Raw genomic sequence first — 10,774 nt, 5'->3', positions numbered from 1 at the left:
AAGCACTTTTTCTTTATTTTTAACTAACACACTAACTGTTCGAGACTTTGCCTCTACTAACTCTAACTCCACTCAAGTTACAGAGTGCTCTGTTTTAGTTTCTGGCTCTGTTTGTGTTTCTGCTTTTGTGACAGGAGGAAAGAGCAATGAATCCACACCTTTTGATCCTGAAACACTTTGGAAGTTGAGCAAGAATAAGGAATGTCAAGCTAGTGACATTAAAAGAGCGCTTGTTGGGAGGCAACCCAACCTGATGTAGTTTCTTTTCATAGCTATTTCAATAAAAAGGTTGAATAATTGGTCTGTATTGCAAGGAGCTAAGTTTGGTGTTGCACACCAAAACAATTTAAGGGAGAATGAAGGATTCTAAGTTTGGTGTTCCACCAAAATCTCATTTAAAAGAACATTCTCACTTCGTGCACAATGCTAGCTCCAAGCAATCAGACAAATTATTCAACTATTTAACTGCTTTTTAGCTTTAATTCCATAACCTTTAGCAAGGACACAAGGTTTCACATATGGTTAATTTGTTGCATCAGAGGCTGTGGCAAACAATTAAGTTTGGTGTTCCCACACCAAAATAAATCCAAAAGACACACTCACTTTATGCATACTAACCATTCATCTAAGGGCTTGAGAAGCAAGCAACTTTTGAGAATTATGCAGGAAATTAGTCAACCATTGAAGATATTGTGCATCTTAACTCAAAAGGGATACAACAAGAGGAAGAATAAAAAGCTGCAACCCAAAAGGTTGTATCTACACTTAATCCTTGTTGTTGTGAAATGTTTTAATTCAGGAATTCTTGTATGTCTTGCTAAAGTGTTTATTTAGTTGCAAGTGAAGTTGTTTGATTAAGTATGTTGATCTGCATAATGCTTGTCATTCATCACTTAGCTTTAAATTTTGTTTTGTTTCCCATATGCTTAAATAAAAGAGAAATGGTTGAATTAGAAAGTAAATATCCAATGTTGCATAAGTTAGAATGGAAGTTAATGGTGGTATATGTGTCTGATTAAATGCATAACTCATGAAATAATTGTTGCAAGATGTCATTTTCATTGAAGTGTGAGCTAGCTTGCTGTCATAAAGGTTCCTATCAGTAAAGAAAAAAAAATCCATTGAGAACAAAATAAAACAGAAAGAAAAGAAAGTGGAAAAAGCCAATGTGGCAAAAAAACAAAGAATAAAGGCTGGACACCAATAGCTTGGACCCTAGGACACATGCCTGTGGTGTTCTTGTACTAGGATATGCTTGGACAAGTAAATTCTGAGGGGTATTTCAAAACCCGGTCACTTAGATCAACTGATTTGGGATGGCCAATTGAAAGTCCATAATAAAGAATAACCTAGATACAAAATATTTAGTTATCCAAAGAGATACTGGGCATCAATGATCCTAGGAGGAAATAGTGAGCCATGTGTCTATGGTGGAAAGATGTTGAGTAAAAATAAAGCCAAAGGCTACTACAACATTTGACACCAAGCCTTCAAAGAAGAATAAGCTTGTTAAGTAAAAAAGGAAAAGAAAAGTTAGCAAGGGAGCAAGTAAAAAGTAGACCTTATAACAGCAAGCTTAGTAAGCCTTTGAGGAAAAGTGTATATTATGTAACAGCAAACAATAACTGAGTTATCATTTCCTGCATAAAAACTCCATTAATCAAGTTTTGCTATATGCCTAATAAGGATATGTTTGCTCTTCTTGTTCATTTCATTTTCTCTTAGTGATGATGCTTGCTTGGGGACAAGCAAGATTTAAGTTTGGTGTTGTGATGAGAAGTCATCATATACCCATTTTTCAAGCTAATTTCACTTGTTTCACTAGTCTTTATGCACTTTCTTGCATCCTAAGTAAGTAATTTGGAATGAAAATGCATGACTTCTTTAAATCAAACAACCACCATTCAATTGATGCTAAATCATGAGGTTTGAGCTAAAATTAATTGATTTTTAATGATTTATAAGCCTTATGAGTTTGGAGATACTTTGATTGGTTGCTTTGATTTCTTGTAGGTGAAGAAAAAAAGAAAAGAAGAAAAACGTGGCTTAAGAAGTGTGGCCAAGGAAAGAAAATGGTGTGGTGAAAGAAGGAGAAATGTGGCGCAACATTGAAGGAGGAAGCAACACTGCTCTCCACAAGAGCACACTGCCCTCCAAGAGGGCAGCATAGTGAACCAAGCTTCCAAAGAAATTCTGCCCTGCCCTCCTCAAGAGCAATATCGGGCTCCATGCAAGAAAAATTCAAAGGAAATTGCTCTCCTAGTGCTACCCATGGGTTTCGAACCCAAGACAAGAAGGGAAGGAAGTAGTGCTCAAATACAAGTTTTCAACCTTCAAGGATCAAACACTGCCCCTTGGGGAAGCAAGGAACTAGGCGCTACTTTCGTGCCAAGAAAGCCAAGGAAAAAGGGGCAGCGTATGCCCCACCAAGTTTCGAACCAAGGACCCTTGGTTGCCTTGCTGCGCTGCCCACAAGAAGAGCAGAGCAGCGTTCCTTAGTATGGCACGGGCAGCACATTGACGCACGGCTAGGAGCTTGGGCACGCACACAAATTGGCACGGCCAGCAGCAAGCACGCACGCACACTGCCCTGCTCTCTGCAAGGGCAGGGCAGCATCCTGATGCTACACACGCAGCACAAGCATGCACGAGGCCTCATGCTAGATTTCCCTGCTCTACTCTCCACAAGAGCAGAGCAGCCTCCTGGAGCCAAATTCTTCATGGGCTGAAAATTGGATTTAAAATCCAATTTAATTCATATCTTCACCAAATCAAAAGCCCATTCAAATTCCAAAATCCAAGAATAGAAAGTGTATAAATAGGAGATAGTTTGATGTAATTAGGACCTTTCCTTTGATTTTGGAATTTTTACATCTTTAGACTTCATTTTCTTTGAGAGCTTTGAACTGAAATCTTAGAGAATTGGGAAGGAGAATTGATCTCTCTTCTTCCTTGTTCTTGCTTGAGCACTTTTTACTTTTCTTGATTGAGTCTTGAGTGTGAAGAATTGAGGAACTTCTGTCTCAATCTCCATTTAAGATCTCTTTGATTTTCCTACTGCATAATTGAGTTGAATTCAATTTCCTTTACTGCTTCATTCTTCAATTTCTCTTTAATTGCTTTGTGAACTTGGATCTGGGAAGGCAATTGAGATATAGACTTTGCTATCTAGTCTCTGGAGTCCTGAGATCCAATTTTCCTTTTAGTGCTTCTGTTGAACCGCTGCTGCAATCAAATTTCCATTTTTATTTGAGATCTAGACAATTTCAATTCATCTCTTGCTTTGATAATTGCTGCAAGTTAATTTTCCTTGCTTAAATTCCGAATTCCCAGTCCTCAAACCCCTTTTTCCATTCAACCATTTTATATTTCGTGCACTTTAAGTTACTGCAATTTACATTTCTTGCACTTTAAGTTTCAGTCATTTAATTTTTTGTTCTTTAAGATTCAGCACTTTTACTTTTAGTTCTCTTTGATTTATGCAATTCATCCCTCTCCCTTTACATTTTCTACTATTTACTTACTGTTGGATACAAAATCACTCAACCAATACTTGATTCACTTGACTAAATCAACCACTGAACCAAAATTGCTCAATCCTTCAATCCCTGTGGGATCGACCTCACTCCCGTGAGTTTTATTACTTGATGCGACCCGGTACACTTGCCAGTGAGTTTTGTGTTGGATTGTTTTCCACACATCAGGCATTTCCTTAGCATCTCTCGGTACCTCTCCCAAGCGTTGTAAAGGGATTCATTATCCTCTTGTTTAAAGTCTTGGATGTTCAGTCTTAGCTGTGTCATCCTATTAGGAGGAAAATATTGATTCAGGAATTTGTCTCACAACTGTTTCCATGTTCTTATGCTAGCTTTAGGTTGGTTATTTAACCACCTCTTAGCTTGGTATTTTATAGCAAATGGAAATAATAATAATCTGTAGACATCCTGATCTACTTCCTTATCATGTACTATGTCAGCAATTTGTAAGAACTGTGCCAGAAACTCAGTAGGTTCTTCCTGTAGAAGACCAGAATACTGGCAATTTTGCTGCACCATGATAATGAGCTGAGGATTCAACTCAAAACTACTGACTCCGATGGAGGGTATACAGATACTACTCCCATATGAAGCAGTAGTGGGGTTAGCGTATGACCCCAGAGTCCTTCTGGACTGTTCATTTCTACTTAGGGAGATGATGTGGATTTGTTTTATTTATTTTATTATATTTATTTATAAAAAAATTTCAAAAAATAAAATAAAAAAAATAAAAAAACTAAAATAAATAAAAAAGATTTGAAAATATTTATTGAGGATTTTCAAAAAAGTGAGGAGAGAGAAAGTGGTTAGGATGTTTTTGAAAAAGATATGATTTTAAAAATCTTAAAAGGATATGATTTGAAAATTTTTGACCAAGTCAACCCAAGGGATTCGAAAATTATGAGAAATTAAAGGGAAAGATTTTTTTTATTTTTTAATTTTATTATGAAAGAGAAAAACACACAAAAGACACAAGACTTAAAATTTTTAGATCCAATGCTCCTTGTTTTCGAAAATTTTGGAGGGAAAACACCAAGACACACCAAACTTAAAGATTTTCAGATCAAGACACAAAGAAGACTCAAGAACACTTTGAAGACTCACAAGAACAACAAGAACAAAAAGAAAGAACACCAAACTTAAGATTTTTAAAAAACCAGAATAAAATTTTTGAAAACTAAAGAAAAATTAACAGGAGAACACCAAACATAAAATTTGGCACAAGATTTAATCAAAGAAAAATTATTTTTTAAAAAAAGGTTTTAAAAGGAAGATACCTAATTACCAAGAACATAAGCACAACACTCTAGCCAACTGAGCTATAAATTTAACATGTTTTAAAAAAGGTATTTAATATATATAATTTTTTTGAAAACTGATAATTTGAAAATGCACAAGAAAAACAAGAAAAGACACAAAAACAAGAAAAAATAAAGATTAAACAAGAAAATTAGCAAGAACGACTTGAACATCAAGCAAGAACAATGAACACAACTCGAAAATTTAAAGGAAAATAAAAACATGCAATTGACACCAAACTTAAAATATGAAACTAAACTCAAACTGATGAAGAAAAATAATATTTTTGAAAGATTTTTAAAATGAATAATAAAAGATGCAATCCTAGTGACTCTAAACCAAAAAGATAAATTTTTCCTAATCTACGTAACAAGATAAACCGTCAGTTGTTCAAACTCGAACAATCCCCGGCAACGGTGCCAAAAACTTGGTGCACGAAAATTACACTCACACTTTGTAATTCCGCACAACTAACTAGCAAGTGCACTGGGTCGTCCAAGTAATACCTTACGTGAGTAAGGGTCGATCCCACAGAGATTTTCGGCTTGAAGCAAGCTATGGTTATCTTATTATTCTTAGTCAGGATATCAATAATGGTTCTTACTTTCAATTGCGAAAAGTAAAAGAGCATGAAAAAAAATACTTGTTATGCAGTAATGGAGAATAGGTTGGAGTTTGGAGATGCTCTATCATCTGAATTTCTTCTTTTTTACTGTCTTCTTCTTCATGCACGCAGGTCTCCTCCCATGGCAAGCTGTATGTTGGTGGATCACCGTTGTCAATGGCAACCAGCCGTCCTCTCAGTGAAAAGGGTCCATGTACATGGCTAATCATCTGTTGGTTCTCACTTATGTTGGAATAGGATCCAGTGATCCTTTTGCGTTTGTCACTACGCCCAACATTCGTGAGTTTGAAGCTCGTCATAGACATCCCCTCCCAGATCTTACTCGAAATACCACAGACAAGGTTTAGACTTTTCGAATCTCAGGAGTGCTGCCAATTGGTTCTAGCTTATACCACGAAGACTCTGGACTCACTGATTGAATGCTCTGTTGTCAGGAGAGGCAGTCAAACTCGTGAACCAAAAATCCAAGAGATAAACATTCAATTTAAGGTAGAACGGAAGTGGTTGTCAGGTGATGAGCGGATAATTTATACGCTTTTTGGCATTGTTTTTATATAGTTTTTAGTAAGTTTGAGCTACTTTTAGGGATGTTTTCATTAGTTTTTATGCTAAATTCACATTTCTGGACTTTACTATGAGTTTGTGTATTTTTCTGTGATTTCAGGTAAATTCTGACTGAAATTGAGGGATTTGAGCAAAACTCTGAAGAAGGCTGACAAAAGGACTGCTGATGCTGTTGGAATCTGACCTCCCTGCACTCGAAATGGATTTTCTGGGGCTACCGAACTCCAATTGGCGCGCTCTCAACGGCTTTGGAAAGTAGACATCCAGGGCTTTCCAGCAATATATAATAGTTCATACTTTATTCGAAGATTGACGACGTAACTTGGCGTTGAACGCCAAGTACACGCTGCTGTCTGGAGTTAAACGCCAGAAAAACGTCATGATCCGGAGTTGAACGCCCAAAACACGTCATAACTCGGAGTTCAACTCCAGGAAATGCCTCAGCTCGTGGATTAATCAAGCTCAGCCCAAGCACACACCAAGTGGGTCCCGGAAGTGGATTTATGCATCAATTACTTACTGATGTAAACCCTAGGAGCTAGTTTATTATAAATAGAACATTTAACTATTGTATTAGATGTCTTTGACCACGTCTCATCTTTGGTCTCAGTTTTGTTTTATTCTTCATCTTAGGAGATCATTGATCACGTTTTAGGGGGGCTGGCCATTCGGCCATGCCTGAACCCTTTGCTTATGTATTTTCAACGGTGGAGTTTCTGCACACCATAGATTAAGGGTGTGGAGCTCTGCTGTACCTCAAGTATTAATGAAATTCTATTATCTTTTATTCAAATCTCTCTTATTCTTATTCCAAGATATTCATTCGTACCCAAGAACATGATGAATGTTATGAGTCAGATTTCCCTCATTATCATTCTCACTTATGAACGCGCGTGGTTGACAACCACTTCCGTTCTACATGAAACAGAGCTTGAACGTGTATCTCTTAGATTCCCCAACAGAATCTTCGTGGTATAAGCTAGATAGATGGCGGCATTTATGAGGATCCGGAAAGTCTCACATTGTCTGTGGTATTCCGAGTAGGATCCTGGGAATCCGGAAAGTCTAACCTTGTCTGTGGTATTCCGAGTAGGATTCCGGTAATGAATGACTGTGACGTGCTTCAAACTTGTAACCTGCTGGGCGTTAGTGACAGACGCAAAAGAATCAAGGGATTCTATTCCAGTAGGAGCGGGAACCAACCGGTGATTAGCCGTACTGTGACAGAGTGCGTGAGCATTAGTTTTCACTGCGAGGATGGGATGTAGCCATCAGCCATGGGTGATGCCTCCAGACGATTAGCCGTGCGACTGACAACCGCATAGGATCATTTTCCCGAGAGGATGAAAGTAGCCACAGTTGATGGTGAACCCCTATACAAAGCTTGCCTTGGAAAGGAGTAAGAAGGATTGAGTAGAAGCAGTAGGAGAGCAGGCGTCCTTGGGCTCTACAGCATCTCCATCCGCTTATCTGAAATTCCCACCAATGAATCTGCATAAGTGTTCTATCCCTTTTATCATTCCTTTTTATTATTTATTCCAATAATCACAATTCCCCTTTTTTCTGCCTAACTGAGATTTACAAGGTGACCATAGCTTGCTTCATACCAACAATCTCTGTGGGATCGACCCTTACTCACGTAAGGTTTATTACTTGGACGACCCAGTACACTTGCTGGTTAGTTGAACGGAGTTGTGTCCACTCATGCCAATTTCTAAAATCCAATTACAATGAATATGATCACAATTTCGTCCACCAAGTTTTTGGCGCCGTTGCCGGGGATTGTTCGAGTATGGACAACTGACGGTTCATCTTGTTGCTCAGATTAGGTAATTTTCTTTTCAAAAATCTTTTTCAAAAATTTTTCTTTTATTTTTCGTTTTCCAAAAATGTTTTTCGAAAAAAAAAATTTAATAAAAATACAAAAAAATCATAAAATCATAAAAATCAAAAATATTTTGTGTTTCTTGTTTGAGTCTTGTGTTAATTTTTAAGTTTGGTGTCAATTGCATGCTTTCAAATTTTTTCTTGCATTTTTCGAAAATCTCATGCATTCATAGTGTTCTTCATGATCTTCAAGTTGTTCTTGACAAGACTTCTTGTTTGATCTTGATGATTTCTTGTTTTGTGTTATTGGTTGTTTTTCATGTGCATTTTTGCATTCATATTTTTCATGCATTAAAGATTTCTAAGTTTGGTGTCTTGCATGTTTTCTTTGCATCAAAAATTTTTCAAAATAATGTTCTTGATGTTCATCATGATCTTCAAAGTGTTCTTGGTGTTCATCTTGACATTCATAGCATTCTTGCATGCATTCATTGTTTTGATCTAAAAATTTCATGCATTGATTATTTTTGTTGTTTTTCTCTCTCATAATTCAAAATTCAAAAATCAAAAAAAAATATCTTTTCCTTATTTTCCTCCAAATTTTCGAAATTTTGGGTTGACTTGGTCAAAAATTTTCAAAATTAGTTGTTTCTTACAAGTCAAGTCAAAATTTCAATTTTAAAAATCTGATCTTTTCAAAATCTTTTTCAAAAATCATATCTTTTTCATTTTTTTTTATAAATTTTCGAAAATTTCAAAAATTATTTTTCAAAATATTTTCAAAATCTTTTTCCTATCTTTTTATCAACTTTTCGAAAATTAGCTAACAATTAATGTGATTGGTTCAAAAATTTGAAGTTTGTTACTTTCTTGTTAAGAAAGGTTCAATCTTTAAGTTCTAGAATCTTATCTTGTAGTTTCTTGTTAGTTAAGTAATTTTTAAAAATTAAATCTTTTTCAAAATATCTTTTTCAAATATATCTTTTTATCTTTTATCTTATCTTTTTCAAAAAAAAAAAAACTTTATCTTTTTCAAAATTTGATTTCAAAATATCTTATCTAACTCCATATCTTCTTATCTTTTTCAAAATTTGATTTCAAATCTTTTTCAAATCAACTAACTAACTTTTTGTTTGTTTCTTATCTTTTTCAAAACCAACTAACTACCTATCCCTCTCTAATTTTCGAAAATTCTCCCTCTCTTTTTCAAAAATTCTTTTTAATTGTTTTAATTTTAATTTTAATTATCTATTAACTTTAATTTTCGAAAATTACTAACTCCTTTTTCAAAAAAATTATTTTCGAAAATCCTCTCCCTCTCCTCTCTTCTTCTATTTAATTATTTAATTACTAACACTTCTCTTCACCTCTCTTCATCCAAAAATCCGAATCCTTCCTTCTTCTTTCTTATACCCATTTCTTCTTCTACTAACATAAGGGAATCTCTATACTGTGACATAGAGGATTCCTCTTTCTTTTCTTGTTTTCTTCTCTTTCATATGAGCAGGAACAGGGAAAAGGGCATTCTTGTTGAAGTTGATCCAGAACCTGAAAGGAATCTGAAGAGAAAATTAAGAGAAGCTAAATTACAACAATCCAGAAATAACCTTTCAGAAATTTTCGAACAAGAGAAGGACATGGCAGCCGAAAATAATAATAATAATAATGCAAGGAGAATGCTTGGTGACTTCACAAAGCCAACATCCAAGTTTGATGGAAGAAGCATCTCCATTCCTGCCATTGGAGCCAATAACTTTGAGCTTAAGCCTCAACTAGTTGCATTAATGCAACAAAACTGCAAGTTTTATGGACTTTCATCTGAAGATCCTTATCAGTTTTTAACTGAGTTCTTGCAGATCTGTGAGACTGTAAAGACGAATGGAGTTGATCCTGAAGTCTACAGACTCATGCTTTTCCCTTTTGCTGTAAGAGACAGAGCTAGAATATGGTTGGATTCACAACCTAAGGATAGCCTGGACTCCTGGGATAAGCTGGTCACTGCCTTCTTGGATAAATTCTTTCCTCCCCAAAAGCTGAGCAAGCTGAGAGTGGATGTTCAAACCTTCAAACAAAAAGATGGTGAATCCCTCTATGAAGCTTGGGAAAGATATAAGCAGTTGACCAAAAGATGTCCATCTGACATGTTTTCAAAATGGACCATGTTGGATATATTCTATTATGGTCTCTCTGAATTTTCGAAAATGTCACTGGACCATTCTGCAGGTGGATCTATTCACCTGAAGAAAACGCCTGAAGAGGCTCAAGAACTCATTGACATGGTTGCAAACAACCAGTTCATGTATACCTCTGAGAGGAATTCCGTGAATAATGGGGTACCTCAGAAGAAAGGAGTTCTTGAAATTGATGCTCTGAATGCCATATTGGCTCAGAACAAAGTGTTGACTCAACAGGTCAACATGATCTCTCAAAATCTGAACGGACTGCAACATGCATCCAACAGTACTAGAGAGGTAGCTTCTGAAGAAGCTTATGATCCTGAGAACCCTGCCATGGCAGAGGTTAATTACATGGGTGAACCTTATGGAAACACCTATAACCCATCATGGAGAAATCATCCAAATTTCTCCTGGAAGGATCAACAAAAGCCTCAACAAGGCTTTAACAATGGTGGACGCAATAGGCTGAACAATAGTAAGCCATATCCATCATCTTCTCAGCAACAGACAGAGAACTCTGAACAAAATACTTCTAATTTAGCAAATATAGTCTCTGATCTGTCAAAAGCCACTTTCAGTTTCATGAATGAAACAAGATCCTCCATTAGAAATTTGGAGGCACAAGTGGGCCAGCTGAGTAAGAAAGTCATTGAAACTCCTCCCAGTGTTCTCCCAAGCAATACAGAAGAAAATCCAAAAGGAGAATGCAAGGCCATTGATTTAATCAAAGTGGCCGAATACACTCA

The 10,774-nt window shown here is 36.2% G+C and overlaps 1 non-coding gene across 1 annotated transcript; it reads right to left on the bottom strand.

Moving 5' to 3' along the window:
* Window positions 1-9,890: 9,890 nt before the first annotated feature.
* LOC112718642 (small nucleolar RNA R71) lies at window positions 9,891-9,994 on the bottom strand. The gene has a single exon (XR_003160973.1). It is a non-coding gene; the product is annotated as a small nucleolar RNA R71 (small nucleolar RNA).
* Window positions 9,995-10,774: the final 780 nt, after the last annotated feature.

Source organism: Arachis hypogaea, chromosome 10 (assembly GCF_003086295.3).
Source record: "Arachis hypogaea cultivar Tifrunner chromosome 10, arahy.Tifrunner.gnm2.J5K5, whole genome shotgun sequence".
NCBI lineage: Eukaryota > Viridiplantae > Streptophyta > Magnoliopsida > Fabales > Fabaceae > Arachis > Arachis hypogaea.
The sequence above is the reverse complement of the archived record's forward strand: the minus strand, read 5'-3'. Positions and strand labels throughout refer to the sequence as shown.